Source organism: Thalassophryne amazonica, chromosome 7 (assembly GCF_902500255.1).
Source record: "Thalassophryne amazonica chromosome 7, fThaAma1.1, whole genome shotgun sequence".
NCBI classification, from domain to species: Eukaryota; Metazoa; Chordata; class Actinopteri; order Batrachoidiformes; family Batrachoididae; genus Thalassophryne; species Thalassophryne amazonica.
Genome location: NC_047109.1, coordinates 34,107,800 through 34,132,373, shown reverse-complemented (window position 1 = coordinate 34,132,373; position 24,574 = coordinate 34,107,800). Strand labels below are relative to the sequence as shown.

The window sequence follows — 24,574 nt, the reverse complement described above, 5'->3', positions numbered from 1 at the left end:
TTATTATATTATATTACATTATATATTATATTATAGTTAAACTTTGAAAGGTTCACAGCCTTTTTAAAGGCTAGTGTAAAGTTGCTAAATAGCAACTCAGCCTTTTTAAAAGCTTATTGTTCTTTGCATATTACATTATATTATTATATATAATTCATTGATAATAGTAGAAGTGTAAGCTTTATAATATTAGTACATACATACATTTGCAAAAACAACAATTTAGCTTATAGCTAATAGTTATAGGTCAGCTTATTTTAATACATATTGTGTCTGGTTCTACACTTTCAGGTTGTATTTTTTCCTGAACATACAACATAGGAAGTATTGGATAGGAATAGGAATTTGCAAGACAAGCATCTATATTAGCATCTTAACACTTTCCATTAATAACATGGATCCCCAACAAAAAAGTGATGCCTCAAAAAGAAAAGCAAAAAAGATTAAGGAAGTGAAGCAGGCAGTTTTCCTGAAACGCGTTCCTTTGATCTCAAACTTCTTTGATAAACCGCTGGATATGAGTGAGACAAGTATTGCTAATGTTAGCAGTGACCAGAGTTCTAGTGATGAAGATGTGATCACCACTAGCTTAGTGTCACCTGTCAGTGACTATGTACCTTTGCAGACCCAGTCAGGTGCAGAGCAGGAATGCCAGCCATGCCAGGCTACCACAGACCACCAGAAGCAGAAAGACCATGAAATGAAAGTTGCAGGTGTGTCAGACCCACAATCAGACCAGTCAGCTGCATCGTGTGAGTGTCTTTTTTCAAATGAGGAGGGCAAGGATCCCAACTCCTGGTATGAAACGGTCAACGACCCTGCTTTATGGCCCAGTACCCTTACCGACCAAGCCAAGTCGATTCTCGTTAGTAGAGGAGTAGCTGTACTTCAAAACAGAAGTGCTAAGTACCCAACCTCAGTCAGGGACAGAGGCATTGGGGGTACCAGTAGGAGCTTTACAAATGGTTTACTCAGTTGCTCTCCACCCAATGGGCAAACTAACTAGGCAGTGGCTACTTTACTCTCCTTCAACTGGCTGTGTGTATTGTTTTGCTTGCAAACTGTTTTCCAGTAAGCACAATACTTTTGTTCATGGATTTTCTGACTGGAAACATTCAGAGCGGATTGGCGAGCGTGAGAGGAGTGTGGAGCATAGGGCTTCCATGGCAACATTACATAATCACTCCAGAGGCACAGCAACAGTTGAGTCTGATACTGTCAAACAAATTGATGCAGAGAGACAATACTGGTGGGAAATTTTGAAAAGAGTTGTTGCAGTCATCCAGTTTTTGGGGGAGAGGGGACACGCTTTCAGGGGAGATGATGAGCTACTAGGATCAGCCCACAACAGTAATTTTTTGGGCATCATAGAACTCTTAGCCAAATTTGACCCATTCCTAGCTGAGCACCTCCAAAGGTTTGGAGGCAAGGGAAAAGTCTCTGTGTCCTACTTATCATCAACAGTCTGTGAAGAATTTATCCCTTTGATGGGAGAAAGAACAAAGCAGGCAATTGTTAATGAGATCAAATAATCAAAAGACTTGTCTGTTATTGTTGACTCCACTCCAGACCTAGCTCATGTGGACCAACTCACTTTTATTTTCAGGTTTGTTAATAATGATGGACATGTAGTTGAGCGTTTTCTGGCTTTTGAGCCGATTGAAAACCATAGTGGGTGTTGGGAAAGTGTCGTGACACGGACCCACAACAGGGGGCGTAAATGAACGGACAATAATAGAGTCAAAAATGAACACTTTTACTGTTGTGAATGAGCACAACCACAATACAACAGATTACAGAATGTAAGACAATAGTCAATCACAAAGGTGACGTGTGGGCAGGCTCGAGGATAGAAGACGTCTGTCCTGAGAAGAACCGGAACCACACGATTTCCTCCGCCACTGAACCTGGAGAATACTGGAGTCGCCAAGTCCCGAGTCCCCAGGAGGCCACCGTCTCCGAGCGTCGGATCTGGTACTGCTGGCGAGGAGCAGAAACAATCAAAGGTGGGTGTGTGCACACCCAGTAATAACAAATGGTGGGAATTCCACCTCCACCTCTCATCCACACGTGCAGCTCCTGTCACAAGGCACTTATCTGGCGGGGTGTGAAGCGAAGCTCTCGCCGGTCACGCCAATCTCCAGACAATACACTCCACAGGAAAAACAGCTGCAAAAATGAGTTCAGATTAAACACAGTTAGTTACACGGCTGAGAATATTACCTCTACTGGTAGATGATATCTCGGCAATGAGATGGAGATGAAGTCCGGTTTTATGGAGGAGAATGATGAAGTGTAGATGGGTGACAGCTGTCATGAGATGATGAGTAACAGCTGTCACCCCCGGCTGTGTCCACGGCGGCAGCGCCCTCTGTAGCCTGAAGCCTGCACTCCCACCAGGGCGCCATCTGGTGGTGGTGGGCCAGCAGTACTTCCTCTTCTGGCGGCCCACACAACAGTGGGGACAGTTTGGCTGAGTGTGCCGTTGCTATGGTGGAGAATCTGGGCCTAGACTTATCTAACTCTAGGGGCCAGTCATATGATAATGCAAGTAACATGTCGGGAAAGTACAATGGAGTCCAAGCTCATCTCAAATGAAGAAACCCTTTGATTTGTTATGTCCCCTGTGCAGCACAATCATTGAATTTAGTTGGTGTCAATGCTGTTGACAGTAGCCCAGAAGCTGGACGTTTTTTTTGACTTTGTATAGGCAATGTATTTTGTGCATCATCTACACACAGGTGGGGAAAGGTTTTCCGTGAGACTGATGTCAAACTCACACTGAAATCACTGTCAGGTACTTGGTGGAGCGCACGGGCTGAGTCAACTAAGGCTCTTTGGAAATATTATGCACAACTGAGAGAGGCATTGAATGATATGTCTAAAGATATGGAGGAGAAATGTGAAACTGGAAGTGAAGCCTCTGCACTCTGTGACAAATTGGACACACTGTAGATGGGCTTCATGGCACACCTCTGGGACACAATACTACAGAGGTTCCAAGCCACAAGCCTGCAGTTGCAGAAGCATGATATTGACATATGTACAGCTACACAACTTCTCTTTTCTTTATGACTTTGTGGCAGCACAGAGAGATAACTTTGAGGTGTTTGAAGGGGCAGCTTTAAATGTCACCACTGTTGTCTCCAAAGAGTACAGGCATGACCTCCAGCGCACAAAGAAGCGCAAAATTATGTCTGATGATAGTGCAGAGCCAGGTGTAGCATTTAACGGAAAGGACAAGTTTCGGATCGAAACTTTCAAACTTATGTCCTGTCTCAACCACCGTTTGAATGCATACACACACTTAACCGAGCTATTTGATGTTCTTTTCATGCCCGACAATATGTCCAACAGTGAGCGCACTTTAAAGGCAAACTCACTCGCTGCAGCATATCCTTCAGATTTGAACATGAGCCTGGCAGATGAACTGATACGACACAAATCATTCATAACAGAAAAAGAAAAATCTCTAAGTAAAATGCTCAAAACCATGATAGATTTGGATTTACAGTAAACCTTTTCAAATGTCTACATACGAGCACGTAGACTTTTTTTGATTGTCACAAATTGTGAAGGGGAGCGTTCATTCTCCAAACTGACTCGTATTAAGAATGAACTCAGGATTAGGATGTGCCAAAACCGCCTGAACTCACTGTCACTTCAGGGCCGTTGAATCAGATCTGGTCAGACAGCTTAATTTTGATTAATTAGTGGATGAATTTGCAAGAAAGAAGAGTAGAAAGAAACATATAAAATACATTCTTGTGTTAGGGTTAGTTATTGACAGGTTGTTTATCATTTTCCGTTTTAAACGTCATGACAAAATATCTGTAATTAGACCTACATTTACATTTATGCTTAAATGTTATACATATTATTATACACAATAATGCATTTGATTTGGAGTGGAAACCAGAAAATTAAACTGTATTTCTCCCTCTAACCGGAGCTCCATTCATAGGTTCATGGCAAATTATAATTTCCCAAATGTATCAAAAACTCTCCCCTCCTTTCGAATGTGACATGCAGGCTGCCAGTGTAAAAGGTTTTTTGTTTTAGTCTGTTATAACATGTTTTCTTGCTTTGATAAGTTTAGATGGCAGAAAATAAAAGAACGGAAGTTAATGTAATGAAAGTACCATTACAATCGCAGATTTAAAGAAAGTAATTAGTAGTTTGCACGGCAAGAAGACAAATGGATCATACAGCTAATAAGATTTAATGCAGCCACAAGGATTTAAGGGAGGGCAATAGGGTTTCCTTTATCATATGCCTGCCGTGGCACAAGTAACCAAGATAGTCACAAGAAATGTTATTTTGACTGCGTCTTATTTCACGTAGGATGTGTTGTGTGTATGTTGTATCTTAAACTAACGTTAGATTGATAGCATCACTTATCTCGGACAATCTAATGCAGTCCCACCTGTCAACTAGCAGCCGACACGACACAGTGCACTTCTCCTGACAACCCACGTGTAAACCTGCTGTTTTTTTTTATTGAACAGGGGTTAGTCTTTCTGATTGCACTTACTTTACAATTTCTGTATGCAGCTTTGAATTTACTTTGTTTTTGGTCGTGTGCATATAGCTGCACTTTTAAAAGTATTTCTACTGGGTTGCATTTAACTCTGGCTGCTCCGTTGAGACGTTATGGCTTTATGTGCCACTGTCAGGCAGGATTTGTCTTTTGGAAAGACGTAAAGCAACATACAGCTTCAATTTCTTCACGTTCAAATAAGCACACATGGTTTGTTTTCATGTATATGGTATGCAGTGTTGCTAACTGGTCTGGGAATGATTTAGAACTGCGACAATAGCATTTAGGTGTTTTTGAGGGGCCCAGACTAGCCTTAATCCGTCCCTGTCTGTAGGTGTGACTGTGTTTGTTTGTCTGTATGTGACCCTGTGACAGACTGGTGTCCTGTCCACTGTGTACTCTGCCTCACACCCTGTGACTGCTCAGATAGGCTCCAGTACTGTAAAATAGTACTGATCAACTTTAACACTTAAAGAGTTGATTAACACTACAATAGTGTTAATTGAACATGATTTTAATGGACCACATGCACTTGTTGCAGTGTTAATTTAACTCTGTAACCCATTTTACAAAAAAATCTAATCCAGATGACTTCAGCTGGTAATATGAAGATCTTTGTCACATGTGGAGTGTGAGCGTGCACGTTAGTAACTCACAGCTGATGGACAACTTTAGTTGATTGCTGGAGCCGTTACTGACGGGATTGGACACGTGACACGTGAACGGTCCGTGGTCGTAGCGGGTCACAGTGGTGATGATGAGAGTGGACCCTCCATCAGTGATCTGAACTCTGTCACTGTGACCTCTGAGGTGACGTTCAGCCAGAGGAAAGAGAGGGCGGAGCCAGAGGAGGTGCAGGTCAGACTGACGGAGCTGCTGAACTCCACCAGCTGTGTGGCGTTTGAAACAGCCACGACATCAGACACTCTGACTGCAGATAAATGAACAGAAAGGTTTGATGTTTGTGTTCAGACAAAACAAGTGGAACAGACAGAAACAGGAAACTGAAAATGATGAAACAGCATTTAAACATCAGCTCACCGTAAACATCCAATGTTCTACTGTCTACATGCCGTGTTCCATTGTTATCTATGTCAATATAATAAACCCCACTGTCCTTCAAAGTCACACTCCTGAGCTCTAGAGCTCCACTGTTTGGAAAGAGGGTGTTTCTGTCTCTATAATCTGGACCTGGAATGGTTCCTCCCTCACTGTATCTTACTATTGGTGTAGAATCCTTTATCCAGTCGATGTATATAATATTTGTCTGTGATGGATTCAGTGTTGTGCTGAACGTCACTGTGTCTCCCACAGTTGCAGTCAGAGGATCATCTGGCAGTATTCCGACTGCTTTGGTCAAACCTGGAGGAGAAAGAAAAGCTCTGAGTGGAAGAACGACAACAAAATGGAACATTGGAAGAAAACTTCAGTCACAATGAGAAGATGTTCCTCTAAATCTAAAATAACCAGGAGGCTGAAGTCAGGACAGAATCCATGTTTGGATGAAAAACAAAAACAAATTATTGATATGTTTCAGTGTGTTTCATGTGTTTATTAGCACAGACTGTATATGTGCTGGACAAACCCTCTGTAACGCCACCTACAGGATTTCTGAGGAACTCATTTGAAATTCAAATTGTTCCAAATGTCACCATCTTGCCGGTTGACGCCACTTAACTATCGTCCAGCCTATAAATGGTTAAAGAGGTGGAGCATGAGCAAGACCAGCCTGAAGTGGGCGGGGCAAATAAAGCCTGAACACACCCCCATCTGACAGTCATCAAATAAGCTAAAGCTAACAGCTACAGAGACCAAAACAGTTGTTTTGTTCCAGGCTGTAAACATGTTTATTTCTGCTGTAAAGTTGGAGATTTTAACACAGACCGGCCTTCTGTCCAGGGTGGACTCTGACTCGCACCCTATGACGGCTGATTTGGCTCCAACCCCCCGCGGCCCTCGATTGGAGTCAGTGGGAATAGAACATGAATGAGTTCAGATATTTTATGGTTTATGAACTTGACTGTTTCAAGCCCATATAACATTTTCCCTTCATGTCTGACACCTTGACATGTGGGTGTGGCATCGCTGCTCTTTGAATCAAATATTTAGATAATGTTCTGAAATCCTCATCTACAAATTCAAAGTCATCATCTCCAAATCATAAAATAAATGTGAACACACTGAATGTGCAAAGCTCAAAAGATAAGTGTTCCAGTGTGTGTGTGTGTGGTTATTAGCTTTTATTATTTTGTTCAATAATTAAACCCGACTGATTTCAGTTACTTTTAAAGACATATGATGAAGCTACTTTTATATCTAAATATTTACCACAACACAGAAACTGAACTTTAATGTGTTTATTTAACAGGAAAATAGTGAATCAACATGCGATTCTTCAAAATGACACAATAAAATTAATTTAAATGGCATCTAAAGGCTCTAAAAAAACTTCCAGCGGAGACAAACTTTTATGAGCTCCTCTGTTACTCTAAACTAACTACTGTCAATGAACTTTATATTGGTTAATAAAAAAGTTCTTACCAGTAAAAGCCACAGAAAAAAATACAAAGAAAAAGTAAAGTATCTATCAGTTAAAGTTCTGTGTTCAAACTCTGAGAGAGCTTTAAATAAATGTCATCATCTGCCGGCTGTAATTATGTGACTCACATCAACAGAAATGTGCAAAGAGAAATACAGACCTGAAGATAACACAGTGATTAGATCCAGCTTTAAAATAAAGAAAAAAAGCTGTTACAGCGCCACCCAGTGGCATAAAGTGCACGTTTAAAGTCAAATCAGTTGAATTCAATACAAAGTATTTATATTGAACCACATCACAGCCAACATGGTCACAAAACTGTTAAACCCCAAAACGTGAATCAGCTGCAAATCGTGAATACTGAAAAAATATCTCCTGAACCGTGAACACAGGACTCACAAAACATGAATATCAATCATGATCATAGAGTTACACACACACACACACACACACACACACACACACACACACACACACACACACACACACACACACACACACACATATATATATATATATATATATTAGAGCTGTCAAACGATTAATTTATTTAATCTGGTTAATCACACTTTTTGCATGCGATTAATCGCACTTGTTCGTTTGCATGTTTATAAAAGAAAAAGGAGCCAGTTTTAATAGAACATGTAATTCTATTTTATTATTTTACTCTCAAAGTGCCAGGCAAACGTCTAGAACAAATTTTCAATATTGCTTAAGAAAGTGCTGATATAAACGTATACACTGTAAACATTATAGCTTTGTAAACATTATAGCTTTGTAAACATTTTACTAAAATGTTTACAAAGCTAAAATGATTTTAGCTTTGTTAACATTTTAGCTTTGTAAACACTGCTTGCAATCACACATTTAAGATTTTTCCTACAACCAGTTACTTAAACAAACAAGCTTATTAACATTTTCAGATGACAACGCTGATCTTTTCTTTTGCACAATGTGGCCAGCCAACGTATACACTGTAAACATTTTAGCTTTGTAAACATTTTACTAAAATGTTTCCTCCTTCTTTCAGAAGTTCATTTAAATTTTGCCATACTTCTCCCCTGTCTGCCCGTGGCAGGCACTTGAGGTCCTTAAACCTTGGATCTAAAGCAGTTGCTACCTTTAACCAGGCCATATTTATGTTTTCTTTTCTTTTATCAAGATCCTTTGTGAATGCATTCTTGAAGCGGACTATGTAGGCCGGATCAACATCTGAAACTTCCATGGTACGCAGAAGATGGCAGAGCGCAGGCAGGACAACAGAGCAGGACACATACTTCTCACCACCTAGAAGTTCTGTGATGTATCTGTGGAGCAGAGGCACAAGAACTCACTATTAATTAAATTAGTGAATGCTAGAAGAGAGAGAGTGAGAAAAGAGTAGAATCATCACTTCACCTGCAAGGCTCAAGTAGTGTCTCAAGTTTGGCCAACTTGTCATATTCTGCTGGTGTTAACATGGCCAAGTTGTGCTTCTGCTGTGCCAGGGTTGTTTTCAGTGGTTCTTTGTTGCGTTGGATTCGTTTGATCATTTCCAGCGTGGAATTCCACCGTGTAGGTACATCCTGGACAAGTGACTCCACTTTAAGTTCTTGAGCTGCTTGTTGTGCTCTCACCTATGATGTATTTGCAGGGCTGTGTTTAAAATGTCCCACAATTTTGCAACATTTGGCTAAAGGAACATCAAAGCCACCCTCTCGAAACACTACAGTGATAACTCTCTGTATGGCGTGGGCTATACAGGGGAGATGTTGATATGGCAAGGATCTTGCAGCAGCGACCATATTGTGAGCACTGTCTGTTCTTAATGTGCAGACTTTGTCAGCAATATTCCAATCCTGAGCAACTTGGACAAATTAATCGGCGCATGCATTGGCAAAATGTCTTTCTTCCATTTTTAACACGCCCAAAGCAAAATACAGTAGTTGCCAATCTTCATTTATTAAATGAGCGGTAACCCCGAGGTAATTGTGATTACTCACTGAGGTCCAGTGGTCTCCGGTAAGTGAAACAAACATGCTATCCGCTAGCAGTTGAAGTTTAGCAGCTTTATTGACGTCGTACAGTTCATGTATTCTCGTAGTAATAGTCGCCTTTGAAGGTAGTTTGTATGATGGTCACCTGTTGCAATGTGCAAGACGCTTTGGAGCCCTCGGTCTTCAACAATACTTATTGGTCTACATTCTGCGGATATCTATTTTGCAATTGAGTTGGTTAAGTTATCCGCTTTACTTTTGTTGACAACATTGCCACGGGTGCACTCCTCCAGTGTTGCTTGTCGAGCACGGCTTGTTGTTGTTGCCGTCGCATCCTTGCTCGCGTCATCAAACACATGTTTTGCTCGAAGGTGATATCTTAAGCTTGTTGTACTTCGATGATAAGAAAACTCATCATTGCAATATATGCACTGTACGCTGTTCTTATTGAAAGTCCCATCGGGGTGTTTTTTGAAGCGAAATTTGCCACCGAGCACACTGTTTTTAGTCTCCTCGTCAATGCTAATTCTCGCGTATGAATTGACCTGATCACTGTGACCATATCACTACCGGCTTTTGAGGTAACCCTCCACGTCATCATACAACACGATTAATCTGTGTTAAAAACTAATGAATGCGATAATTCCAAAACATTAATCGTATGAGTAAAAGCGTTAACTTTGACAGCCCTAATACGAGGTCTGTTAGAAAAGTATCCGACCTTTTTATTTTTTGCAAAAACCATATGGATTTGAATCACGTGTGATTGCATCAGCCAAGCTTGAACCTTCGTGTGCATGCGTGAGTTTTTTCACGCCTGTCGGTTGCGTCATTCGCCTGAGAGCAGGCTTTGTGTGAGCAGTGGTCCACCCCTCTCATCGGATTTTTATTGCGAATAAAATGTCTGAACGATTTGGAGCTTTGCTGCATCAAATTTTTCCAGAAACTGTGAGAGACCTCCAGGTGGACACCATTCGGAAAATTCAGATGGCTTTCAGGGAAGATTTTATGGGGATTACACAGATTAAGGAGTGCTCCAGCCGGTTTAAAGACCGCCCACAGCGTCTGAGAGCACGGCGCACTCCGAGCGCCGATCGACAGGCTGAAACCCCGCTGAAACAATCAGATCATTTCCAAAGTGAAGGCTTTGTTGATCCGGGACGTCATCTGACTTCCACAGAAATGGCAGAAGACGTGGACATCACCACTTTTTTGGCACATTCCACTGTTACAGGAGTTTTTGTCATGGAAAGAGAAGCAGAGGGATGCGCCACAGAGCCGCTCATGGCGCGGACAAAAGCACCTCCGTGTTGGTCTCACAGGACGGCTTTCAGATGGCTTTCAGACGGCTTTCGGTGGCTTTTCAGTCATGTGACTATCCGAGAAATTGTAAATGAGCTGGACATGCCCCAACATGTCCTGTGAGGCTTCATCACTGCGTTGCTTTGCACCATGCGGCTCCGTCCTGATGCGCAAATTTCTCCGCATGTCTGTCTCAATGTGCCGAAAAAGTGCTGATGTCCACGTCTTCTGCAATTTCTGTGGAAGTCAGACGACGTCCCGGATCAACAAAGCCTTCACTTTGGAAATGAATGGCACATTCCACTGTTACAGGAGTTTTTGTCATGGAAAGAGGAGCGGAGAAATTTGCGCGTCGGGACGGAGCTGCATGGCGCAAAGCAACGCCATGATGAAGCCTCACAGGACATGTTCTGGCATGTCCAGCTCATTCACAATTTCTCGGATAGTCACACGACTGAAAAGTCACCGAAAGCCGTCTGAAAGCCATCTGAAAGCCGAAAAAGTGGTGATGTCCACATCTTCTGCCATTTCTGTGGAAGTCAGACGACGTCCCGGATCAACAAAGCCTTCACTTTGGAAATGATCTGGTTGATTCAGCCTGTCAATCGGCGCTCGGAGCACTCCTTAGTCTGTGTAATCCCCATAAAATCGTCCCTGAAAGCCATCTGAATTTTCCGAATGGTGTCCACCTGGAGGTCTCTCACAGTTTCTGGAGAAATTTGATGCAGCAAAGCTCCAAATCGTTCAGACATTTTATTCGCAATAAAAATCCGACAAGAGGGGTGGACCACTGCTCACACAAAGCCTGCTCACAGGCGAATGACGCAACCGACAGGCGTGAAAAAATACACGCATGCACACGAAGGTTCAAGCTTGGCTGATGCAATCACATGTGATTCAAATCCATATGGTTTTTGCAAAAAATAAAAAGGTCGGATACTTTTTTAACAGACCTCGTATATATATATATATATATATATATATATATATATATGTATACTCAACAAAAATATAAACGCAACACTTTTGGTTTTGCTCCCATTTTGTATGAGATGAACTCAAAGATCTAAAACTTTTTCCACATACACAATATCACCATTTCCCTCAAATATTGTTCACAAACCAGTCTAAATCTGTGATAGTGAGCACTTCTCCTTTGCTGAGATAATCCATCCCACCTCACAGGTGTGCCATATCAAGATGCTGATTAGACACCATGATTAGTGCACAGGTGTGCCTTAGACTGCCCACAATAAAAGGCCACTCTGAAAGGTGCAATTTTGTTTAATTGGGGGGGGGATACCAGGCAGTATCTGGTGTGACCACCATTTGCCTCATGCAGTGCAACACATCTCCTTGGCATCATCCGTGAAGAGAACACCTCTCCAACGTGCCAAACGCCAGCGAATGTGAGCATTTGCCCACTCAAGTCGGTTACGACGACGAACTGGAGTCAGGTTGAGACCCCGATGAGGACGACGAGCATGCAGATGAGCTTCCCTGAGACGGTTTCTGACAGTTTGTGCAGAAATTCTTTGGTTATGCAAACCGATTGTTTCAGCAGCTGTCCGAGTGGCTGGTCTCAGACGTCTTGGAGGTGAACATGCTGGATGTGGAGGTCCTGGGCTGGTGTGGTTACATGTGGTCTGCGGTTGTGAGGCTGGTTGGATGTACTGCCAAATTCTCTGAAACAACTTTGGAGACGGCTTATGGTAGAGAAATGAACATTCAATACACGATCAACAGCTCTGGTTGACATTCCTGCTGTCAGCATGCCAACTGCACGCTCCCTCAAATCTTGCGACATCTGTGGCATTGTGCTGTGTGATAAAACTGCACCTTTCAGAGTGGCCTTTTATTGTGGGCAGTCTAAGGCACACCTGTGCACTAATCATGGTGTCTAATCAGCATCTTGATATGGCACACCTGTGAGGTGGGATGGATTATCTCAGCAAAGGAGAAGTGCTCACTATCACAGATTTAGACTGGTTTGTGAACAATATTTGAGAGAAATGGTGATATTGTGTATGTGGAAAAAGATTTAGATCTTTGAGTTCATCTCATACAAAATGGGAGCAAAACCAAAAGTGTTGCGTTTATATATATATATATATATATATATATATATATATATATATATATATATATATATATATATATATATATATATGAGGAAAATAAGTATTTGATCACCCTGCGATTTTGCAAGTTCTCCCACTTAAAAATGAAGGAGGGGTCTGAAATTTTCATCTTAGGTGCATGTCCACTGTGAGAGATGTAATCTAAAAAAAAAATCCGGAAATCACAATGTATGATTTTTTAACAATTTTGTTTGCACTTACAGAGGTCAAACATTTCATGTAGTTTTTCACCAGGTTTGCACGCACTGCAGCAGGGATTTTGGTCCACTCCTCCACATAGATCTTCTTTAGATCTTTCAGGTTTGGAGTTTCAGCTCCCTCCAAAGATTTTCTATTGAGTTCAGGTCTGGAGACTGGCCAGGCCACTCCAGGACCTTGAAATGCTTCTTACAGAGCCCCTCCTTAGTTGCCCTGGCTGTGTGTTTGGGGTCATTGTCATGCTGGAAGACCCAGCCATGACCCATCTTCAATGCTCTTACTGAGGGAAAAAGGTTGTTTGCCAAAATCTCGCAATACATGACCCCATCCATCCTCCCTTCAATATGCTGCAGTCATCCTGTCCCCTTTGCAGAAGAGCACCCCCAGAGTATGATGTTTCCACCCCCATGCTTCACGGTTGGGATGGTTTTCTTGGGGTTGTTCTCATCCTCTAAACATGGTAAGTGGAGTTGATTCCAAAAAGCTCTGTTCTGGTCTCATCTGACCACATGACCTTCTCCCATGCATCGTGTGGATCACCCAGATGGTCACTGGTGAACTTCAAACAGTCCTGGACATGTGCTGGCTTGAGCAGGGGGACCTTGCTGCCCTGCAGGATTTTAAACCATGACAGCATCATGTGTTACTAATGTAATCTTTGTGACTGTGGTCCCAGCTCTCTTCAGGTCATTGACCAGGTCCTCCTGTGTAGTTCTGAGCTTTCTCAGAATCATCCTTACCCCACAAAGTGAGATCTTGCATGGAATCCCAGACTGAGGGAGATTGACAGTCATCTTGTGTTTCTTCCACTTTCTAATAAATAATCATAACAGTTGTTGTCTTCTACCAAGCTGCTTGCCTGTTATCCTGTAGTCCATCCCAGCCTTGTGCAGGTCTACAGTTTTGTCCCTGGTGTCCTTAGACAGCTCTTTGGTCTTGGCTATGGTGGACGGGTTGGAGTGTTATTGATTGAGTGTGTGGACAGGTGTCTTTTATACAGGTAACAAGTTCAAACAGGTGCAATTAATATAGTTAAAGAGTGCAGAAATAAGAGGGCTTCTTAAAGAAAAATTAACAGGTCTGTCTGTGTGAGCCAGAATTCTTGCTGGTTGGTAGGGGGTCAAATACTTATTTGCAGCAGTAACATACAAATAAATTATTTAAAAAAATCATACGTTGTGATTTCCGGATTTTTTTTTTTTTTTTTAGATTATGTCTCTCATAGTGGACATGAACCTAAGATGAAAATTTCAGATGCTTCCATGATTTCTAAGTGGGAGAACTTGCAAAATCGCAGGGTGTTCAAATACTTATTTTCCTCACTGTGTATATATATATATATATATATATATATATATATATATATATATATATATATATATATATATATATACTCACTCATGTTCAACTACTTAGTCCATTTAACGGCTGTGGGGGGGGTTGGGTAGTGGAGTCTATCCCAGCAGTCACAGAGATTGAGGTGGGGTTCACCCCGGACAGGACCCCAGTCTGTCACAGGGCCACATACAGACAAACAAACACATTCACACCCACACACACACCTACGGAAAATTTAAAGTTTCCAATCCACCTGGGTGACTTTGGATGTGGGAGGAAGCCGGAGCACCCGGAGAGAATCAACACAAACACGGAGAGAACACACAAACTCCACATTGAAAGGCCACAGGTGGAAATCAAACCCACGACCTTCTTGCTGAGTTACCTGTTCTACGCACAGGTAATAGAGATGAATTTTAGCCATGTCATTGTATATTTCATGTCACTTTAGTTAAGCTGTAGTAAGTTGCATTGTGTGTTTGTTGTCATCATTAATTTTCAGAGTAATTTGCGACGTTCATGAGACTCAAGTGAATGATGATTAAAAAGGTGACATCATGTCATATCACTGCAATACTCTGACAGTCGCACACAGCAGGTACATTTTAATTGAAAAACACACACCTTAACTCACACGCAGCACGCACTGGCCCGTCTGGATTGCAATTACTGTGCACCCTAGCAAGCCGCTACTACGTAGTAAGTAAAGTGTGATACTTGTTACCTAACCTGAGTACCATGTGAACTACAAAAACAAGTGCTCCAGTAAGTGGGTTGTGATCTAATATATAAGCTTATTATTGTTAGTATTATTTATTACACTTATTATGTGCAAATGTAAAAAAAAAAAAAAACTTGTAAATGTAACTCCTCCTTCTCAGTCTGCTTCATTAAAGAGTGTTTGAATACAGAATATTTTCAAGTATAAATGTTTGCAGCTGTGTTCAAATGTGAACAAACACCAGGTCTGGGAGCATGCACTGGTGTCACCACACTACAGGACCTCCTTGGGATCTGTATGGTAACCATACAGGCAGATGAGCGGTCCATCCCCACCTCCCAAAAGTGTCCTTCTTTCTGTTCCAGCCAAGTGATACATGGTCCCCCCTTAACGTTTCCAGTTACTGGGTGTTGACCCCAGTGGCTGGAGAACGCCAAGGAGACGCCCACGTTCCACCTGGCTGCAGCAGATGATCATTATGGTCTGTAGTGTGGTGGATTTGGTAACATGCAGCATGAGCTCATGCTCCCTGCCCTGACCTGACCTCTGAGGTTCATATTTAAGGTGGAAAACTATGAAATCCAAAGTAAGCAATGGACTGGACACTGAATTTGTACAAGGACAAAAACAACAGGTTTTACCATAAAGTGTCCTTCAGAACTGTCAGAGGATTTTAGTGACATCTTGAAGGAAATGTCTTGAGCCCAATCTTTCATTATTTTTGTTCACAAAATGCTGGAAGTCGTCCACTGACAGATTCTGATCTTTGCAGATGACACCAAGATTTCACTGAGTTAAAGACTGACAGGTTACAGCAAGACTTGGATGTCCTGCAGAACTGGTATCAAAAATGACCATCAGAAGAAGTTACTTGAAGATGGTGTCATCAAGTAAACTAAGTTAGTTGGTTTTTGCTGTTTACACTCTGCTGATTTGTGAACTCCAAGGTTCCATGACCTCCACACTTCTGACCTTCCTCCTCTGCTGCCTATTCTGACTCCATTATTAACCGAAAAGCACAGGTTTTGCACCAACACCCTGCTGGACAGTTCTGGTGGTGGTTGTTGTTCATTTAGATCTCAACTGATCCAGGATGGAAACTATTTTTTATCTGGATGCTCTGTTTGACAAACATGCAGAATAATCTTCCTCATTCAAACCTTCTCATGTATGTGGGTTTGTATCCAGGCCAAAAGATTTGTAATCTGAAAATAAAAAAGATTGAAAAAATAAAATTTGAAACTGAAAATTCAATGTTTGTTCTTGAAATAATTTAAACAGTATTATCAAAATAAAAATAAGTGTAAGATATATATTTTTCAGTTTAAATAAATTTTTGATTCAGCTCTGTAATTATTTTGATCATATAATTTATTTTCATTCATATTTCTTTTTTCACCTTTAGATCTTTTTTTCACTTTCAGATCTTATTTTTTCAGTTTCAAACTTTTGGCCCTGTTCTGGCGTGGGAGGGTGTGGCTTTGATTGAGAGGGCCGTGGAAAACGGAGGTACTTTGATAGATAATGACTTAACACTTTCTCTCCACTGTATTGTCTTGATACCTGTAAATAAAGTGATGCTATTACAAGTAATTCTAGACCACTCTTGGTCATTTTTTTATGTTTAAAAACTGGAAAATATGCAGGATTGTAAAGTTTAACACTTATACCTAAAAAAAACCAATGTGTCCCAAATCCACACAAGACCGTGAACGCAGCGCAGCATTGCTGCATAAAAATGAGGCAGGTCGCTCATTTTACAGGCTGCCAGCAGTTAATGTGCATCAAGCAGTGAAGTCTTACGAGCTTTCGAAGTGACACACAGAGAGACCTGGCTCAGCAGATCTGAAGGGAGCTTTAATATGGCTAGAACCAAGCAGACCGCCGGTAAATCCAAAGCCAACCCAAGCTGCCCTTCCAGCACCTGGTGAGAGAAATCGCTCAGGACTTCAAGACCGACCTCCGCTTTCAGTGCTCCGCTGTGATGCTCTGCAGGATGCCAACGAGGCTGACCTGGTCGGCAGCTTGTGGATCAGCAGCTTAGTGGATTTCTGGTAGCAGTGGATCTCTCTCAGTGCCTCAGAGCCGGGCCTGTAACGGTGAGGCTTCTTCACACTGCCGGTAGCCGGCGCACTCTTCCGGCTTTGGATTTACGGGCGGTCTGCTTGGTTCTGGTCATATTAAGTTTACACTGTGAAACTGCCGCACACTTTGTTACATAGTCATTAAATTCACTATCCGGTACAACATACGTATCCACTGAACCAACTGCTGGACATTGATCACAATAAACAGCTTTATCTCGAGGGTTTAAAGCCTCGTAATAAGCTTTCATTCTCTCTATTTTCTTTCACGCACCAGCTGCGTAGTAATCCACGATGGAGACAGGAGCAGAGTCAATATCTATCAAAGGACCCACGTTTCCTGAAAGCAACATCATGTGAGGACTGATTGCTCTGCTGTCACTCACAATTCCACGCCCCTCTCAATGGAAACCACGCCCTTCCACACCAGAACGGGGCCAAAAGTTTGAAACTGAAAAAATAAGATCTGAAAGTGAAACAAAGATCTGAAGGTGAAAAAAAGAAATATGAATGAAAATAAATTATTTTATCAAAATAATTACAGAGCTGAATCAAAAATATATTTAAACTGAAAAATATATATCGTACAGTTATTTTTATTTTAATAATACTTTTTAAATTATTATAAAATTCAAGAACAAACACTGAATTTTCAGTTTCAAAATTTATTTTTTCAATCTGTTTTTATTTTCAGATTACAAAACTTTTGGCCTGGATTTAGCTCCGTAGGTTTGTGACTGACATTCAGAAATGAACTGGTTTGTGCTCCCTGGTGGACGAGTCAAATACAGTCCAAGTCACTGAATATGTGTTGGACTTCATCAATCATGAAGAAACACAAACAACACGGTACAGTGTGATAAATCTGTCTGGAGAACTGCATGAGTTTGATAATATGACTGCCAGAATTATGCAACAATGATCTCTTCATCACAAAATTAAAAAGTAATCAAAACAAAGTTCTTGGGGAAAACTTTCTCAGATTTGCATTGCTGAGTACGACAACAGCATTTGGATAAACAACTTTAGAACTGAGTTTGTCACCAATGGATTTACACACCTCTCAGAATAATCTGGAATAGTAATCCTTTTAATTCAAAGAGACTTTACTGACATATGAAATGTGTTCACATTGTCAAAGCAACTAAGAAAGCATAAAACAGTCAGAACAAACTTCTCGCGTAACAAAGTGGATTTTATTCATTTTCCACGTCATTTATTAAACCTCAATTTTTAAAATGTAAGGGCAAAAAAAAAAACAAAAAAACAAAACAAAAACAAAACAAAAAAAAAAAAACAAATATTCGAAAGTCTGTGTTTAGGTGGGGGGTTGCTAGGAGACATTGAATGGTTTCACCTCCTTATGACGCTATGTGACATCATTCAATATTCAAAAGCTTTGTTGTCTTTGCTGCCACCACTTTGTGTAAGTGGTCACTTTGTGGTTGTTGGCTGATCAGAGACACAGTTGTTTGGTTGTAAACACCAACAGTGTTAATTTCTTCATCGCTGCATCCACAACAAAATCAGTTTGTGTCCAGTTTCAGATTCAACAAACATCATAACAGGTACAGTCAGTTTTAAACCTTTGGTTCTGTCTCACTGTGTGTTTTATTAGTTGTTGCTGCTGATGAGAATCTGAATTTATTTTTATAATTAATCATTTAATGTATGAGAGATGAATAAACGGTCTTAAAATGTCTTTGTGTCCTGAAGCTAAATGAAGAATTTTCACATTTTAGCTAACAGGTTAAAAAAAAAAAAACAGTTCAGAATGTGGAAAAAGTCAAATTCTCCTTTAAAATTAATGAATTAAATGATTATGCAGATATCTGATGATTTTTCTTGCCGATTGACTGTTGAAACACTTCTGGAAAACATTTTTATAAAACACATTGATTTTCAGTGAACATTAATTCTCTCGGGTGATAAAAACATGAAAGTCAGTGACACAAATGCAGCTGCAGTTTTTATGTTGTTTTTAATTTTCAGGATTTAAAATCTTGTGACATTTAAGTACATTCAATCATAATTCCTAAATCTACTAAAATTAGATTGTAGATTGAAATTACCTAAAAAAAAAAAAAAAAAAAAAAAAAAAAATCCAGTGATGTAACATATGAGGTAAATGGCAGTAAAATGTTTTTCTTCAGGGTTTCATGTTGAGCTGAATTTGTTCAGAGTTTAAAAGTTACATGTGCAAAAAACAAACAATAATAATTAATAATAATAATGTTTATATGTAATATATGTTTATATGTTTGTATGTAATAATGTGGGGGGAGGTTGTTGCTAGGATACACTGATTAAAAGCTTTATTGTCTTTATGACACTTATGCTCTTGTTCCACCACTTTATGATGAGTCAGTGGTCAGTTGTGATTCTTTGGTGATCAGAGCCACAGTTGTTTGTTTTCAAACAGAATCAGTCTTAATTTCATTTCATTTTTCATTAATTTTATTTAATTCAGTTCCAACCAGACAACCAAAAATCATTCCAAAAGAAAACATAACAAACGTAACAATACACCTGAATGAAAGGGGGTAGAAAGAAGCGAACTTATATTATCTACCCCTTTTTACAGAAGATTAACTTCCAAATTAAATAATAATCACATTATTAACATTACAATCAGAATATCTCCAAAAGGAAAATACAAATAAACAGTAAAAATATACATGCGGTTTCATTATTACATCAGGTCGTATTTCTGAATCATATTAATTTTAACTGCCTTTTTAAATATATTGCTTGATTTAGCTTCTTTAATTTCCTTGTTCAGATTATTCCATAAACTGACTCCCTTGATAGAAATGCAACGTTCCTTCAGTTTAGTTCTGAATCTTGGTTTGTTAAATATCTCTGTTCCTTTTAAGTTGTACCGGCTTTCTCTTTTTTTGAATTTGTTTTGGATGTTAGTTGGTAGTATTTTTTGTGAGCCTTAAACATTGTCTGGAGAATAGTGTAATCAACCAGGTCATGAAATTTCAACAAATGTAACTGCGGGAATATTGGACTCGTGTGTTCTCTATAATGCCTCCGACTAATTAACTGTATTGCTCTTTTCTGTAAAATAAAAAGTGAATGTGTAAATGTTTTGCAGGCATTTCCCCATATTTCAATACAGTAGGACAGATGTGGAACAATCATAGAACAGTATAATATATTATAGTCCTTTCTCATCTAACATCTCTTTTACTTTGTGTAGTATAGAAATCATTTTTAATAATTTATTCTTTGTATAGTTAATATGTGACTTCCATCTCAGGTTCTCATCAATCATGACACCCAGAAATTTTGTTTCCGTCACTCTTTTAATTTCTACACCATCTATAATAATTGGGGTATTCATACTTTTATCTCTATTACTAAATATGCTAAAATTAGTTTTGTCAAAGTTAAGCGATAATTTATTAATGTCAAGCCAATTTTTTATTCCCATGAATTATTTTTTGACTACTCTCAACACATGTTGTAAATTTTTACCAGAATAGAAAAATGTGGTATCATCAGCAAACAGAATACAATGTAACATCTTAGATACATTAACAATATCATTGACATACAGTGTAAAAAGTTTTGGTCCAATGACCGACCCCTGAGGTACCCCACAGGTAACACTTAACCCCTTAACACCCATTGTCGCATATATGCTACATTCTCTGACTCAAATATGCAACTTATCAAATTGACCTGTATGCCCATTGTCGCAAATTTGCAACATACCATCATTATTATTATAACATTATAACATAAAGTCATTACCAAAAGTGAAATTAATAATCTCAACATTATTTACCATCTAATTAAAGGCAAAAACACACACAAAACATTTTTTTTATATACAGCTATATACATTCGGGCGATAAGGGGTTAATAATCCAGATCTTACATCGTTTACCTGTACAAACTGTTTTCTGTTGACTAGATAGCTTGATACCCATTTGTGAGCAACCCCTCTGATTCCATATTTACTTAATTTTTGAAGAAGTAAAGTATGGTCAATGGTATCAAAAGCTTTTTTGAAGTCCACAAAACTGCTCACAAAAAAATCCTTATTGTCTATTGCAGTGCATATTTCTTCAGTTAGTTCCATAATTGCCATGGCTGTAGAGTGACTAGTTCGAAAACCATACTGACTATTAGAATGTTATACGAGGTCTGTTAGAAAAGTATCCGACCTTATTATTTTTTTCAAAAACTATATGGATTTGAATCACGTGTGATTGCGTCAGACAAGCTTGAACCCTCGTGCGCATGTGTGAGTTTTTTCATGCCTGTCGGTTGCGTCATTCGCCTGTGGGCAGGCTTTGAGTGAGCACTGGTCCACCCCTCCCGTCAGAATTCCTTTGTCTGAGAACTTCCTGAGAGACTGCCGCTTTGCTTGATCAAAATTTTTTCAGAAACTGTAAGGCACATCCAAGTGGACACCATTCGAGAAATTCAGACGGTTTTTGGTGAAAATTTTAACGGCAAATGAGAGATTAAGGAGTGTTACTATCGCTTTAAGGACAGCCCACAGCGCCGGACGGCGCGCCGCGCCCCGAGCCGCCATCGTCAGCCTGTTTCGAGCTGAAAACTTCCAAATTTAAGCCTCTGTTGACCCAGGACGTCGTGAGAGAACAGAGAAGTTTCAGAAGAGGTCGGGATCAGCAGTTTATCCGGACATGTTAAAGGAGATTTTGTAATGAAAGACGTGCGGACGGATTCGCGCATCGGCACCCAGCCGCTCATGGCGCGCCGCCACAGCAAAACACCTCCATTGGAAGTCTCACAGGACAAGTCTGAACATGCCCAGCTGTTAAACAATTTCTCAGATACTCACTCGACTGAAAGCCATTGAAAACCGCCTGAATCTTACGAATGGTTATCAACACGGAGGTGAGACTTTGAGTGTTACTAGTTTGGCAGCTAGTGCATCAAAAACTAATTGGTACTTTGGTGCTACGAGTGCAGCACCTGGTATCACTAGTAAGGATTCTGTTTAAACTAGTTTGATAAATGTACTGCTAGTTACTGAAAAAGAGTGACGAAGAAGAACTGTTAGCGAGTACACACACACACACACACACACACATATATATATATATATATATATGTGTGTGTGTGTGTGTGTGTATGTGTGTAAAATTCAGTTTTTAACAAACTGTAACTCTGTCAGGTTTATGAGGAGCTCCATAATCTTTTGAGTGAAATGGAAATGGAGCTGGACAAGATTCGGGACCAACATCTGTCCAAGGTCCTGGAGGTCCAAAGGCTCCAGCTTGACCTTAAAAAAGGAGCAGCAGCTGACTGACCTGATGGAGAAAAATGAGCACCTGGAGGAGGAACTGAAGGACCTTCAACAGCAGAGAAGGAAAGACTGTGAAGCTGTAAAGGTAGCGAGTCACCCATTAATTTTAACCTGAACTATAACACAAAATGCCCCTTCCTCCCCCATGTCAACCTCAGTTTTCTGATCCCATCATGAACATCTATGATATTTCATGACGGTGTCACAAACTAATCAATTAAATCACTTTTCGTGATGTTGTCATGAACTTGACATGAGATCTTGTTGCCTTTTTCCCAGTAAAAGTCTCCTTGTTTGAATGATTGATGGAAATGAACTCCAAGACATATTCAGTGACGTAGAAATGTTTTTGTTTCCAAATATCTTTGATTCAAGCTTTTGCATGTTGCTGTATTGAATAATTTGTGAAAGTTAATTTTTGACTTTTCCTCCTCCAGGAGTTCACAGTTCAAATGAGGACGCTGCAGGACAGGACAAAGGATATGGAGGTAAACTGACATCGAGCATCACATTCACACAGCTTCTGCTCTGATTCGTGTTTTTTTTCTTGGACATTCTGACACATTATCAACACATTATCCTTAGATTTTACTTTGTCAGTGAAGTTTGTCTTCTGTTGTCCTCTCTGTTTGTAGAAGACGACTGCAGTTTTGCTGAGACAGCTGCAGATAAGTCGACGTGGTGACACAAACATGGACCAGAAGCAAAGGGACACGGAGGAAAAACTCACCACGCTAACAACAGCTGTGACATTTGCATTTGTTTGTTTGTTTTTTTAATTTAATACATGTTCTCTTTTGTGTTTTTTGTTGATTTACTTAAAAACAGACTGAGGTTCATGAGTCCGAAGCTCAGAATGAACAGCTGTTTGAAGAACTGTTCATGATCAAAAACTTAACTGAGAACCTGATCAAATCTCTGGAGGACACACAGAATCAGAACAAGGTACATGGACACACCAGTTTGTTCTTTCACACTAAATTCAGATGGAGAGTTTTCTCACAGTGACGTCACTGCTTCTTTATGTGCTCAGACTCTGTGTGGAAAGTTGGAGGAGATAAAAAATGAACTCAGCACTGAGAAGGAAAATGGGATCAAGTTCACAAAGACCATCCAGGGGCTGCTGCAGGTCATCAACAAAAATGACAAAGAGGTATACCTTGAAAATATGTTTTTTTTAAACTATTAATATTATTGCAAATGGTGTCAGCAGGCTGTGCTGAAATGTTTGTGTCAACAGTTTGTCTTTGTGTCTTGCAGATTGCAGAGCTGCATTCTGGGATTGAATGCAGGGAGGCTGCTTTCAAGAAAGAAAGAGACAAGGCGCAGTTCACAGCCAGGATGTTGGCGCAGCTGTTCACAGCCAACCAAGAGTTTCTTTTAGACAGTGAGAGCGCTTTCAAAGGCTGCTCTTAAGCATTAAATATGAATCATCACAATAAACTGAATTTAAATCATGGGCCTTTGTTTTCCTCCAAACATTTTGCATCATTTTGTCTGTACAGTTGATGTTTCTTGTAGGGGAAACCGGGGCACGGTGAAACACGAGGCACAGTGAATCAGTAGCTATATCTGCAAAACTACACATATATTTGCAGCAGTTATGCCATATTTTTATGCATAAAGACATCCCGTTATAAATTAGTGTTTTGTTTTTGGATACATTAAGGGTAAAACTAAGCGGCAAGTGAAGTCAGTTTTGTCCTATCAGAAGTAAATTTTGTGGATGTCAGTGTCTTTGTATTTATTTCTCATAACAGAGGAAAGGTGGCCCAAAAAATTATTAGTTAGAAGACTACCCCGTCCAACTGATGAGCATGTGTTATGTCTTCTCCAGAACATCAGCTATTTGATTACATGACTCATGTGTGTCACATGCACCCGGGACACAGTGAATCAGTCTTGAAAGTGAGTTACTGAGCCCCAGTATCAAGTGGATGACAAATATTACTTGTTGAAGCTTATACATTTATTTTTCCATGAATTATTTCTATAATTTGTGTAAATAAACAACTGTTTTCATGTTTGAACAAAAATTACAACAGTTGTATTTATAATAGTTTCTAAAGGACTTATATCACTATATAAGACACTCACACATTACATAGCTGGTTTGCTGGATTATAGTTTGTATATGCATCAGCATATATTTAATAATTTTGAAGAAATCTTTATAATCATGTGTTTTTTCATTATATTCTAAGTTGATTCACTGTGCCCCGTGAATTAATGTCTGGGACACAGTGAATCAAAAATTTTTAAAATTGATTTTAAACACCTGCAAATTACACTTGGGGAGACATAAATAACACAGTGCTATAAACAATAACTTTCTGTATTAAATCTACAGTAGAATGACCTAAACCTATGCATAATGTGTTTATGCTGCCACAAAACAACATTTCTGATCCACTGTGCCCCGGCTTCCCCTATGTGCACGTG

The 24,574-nt window shown here is 39.9% G+C and overlaps 1 pseudogene; it reads right to left on the bottom strand.

Annotated features, from left to right (window-relative positions):
* Positions 1-4,066: 4,066 nt before the first annotated feature.
* On the bottom strand, positions 4,067-6,012 carry LOC117513415 (annotated as a pseudogene).
* Between the last annotated feature and the right edge of the window lie 18,562 nt (positions 6,013-24,574).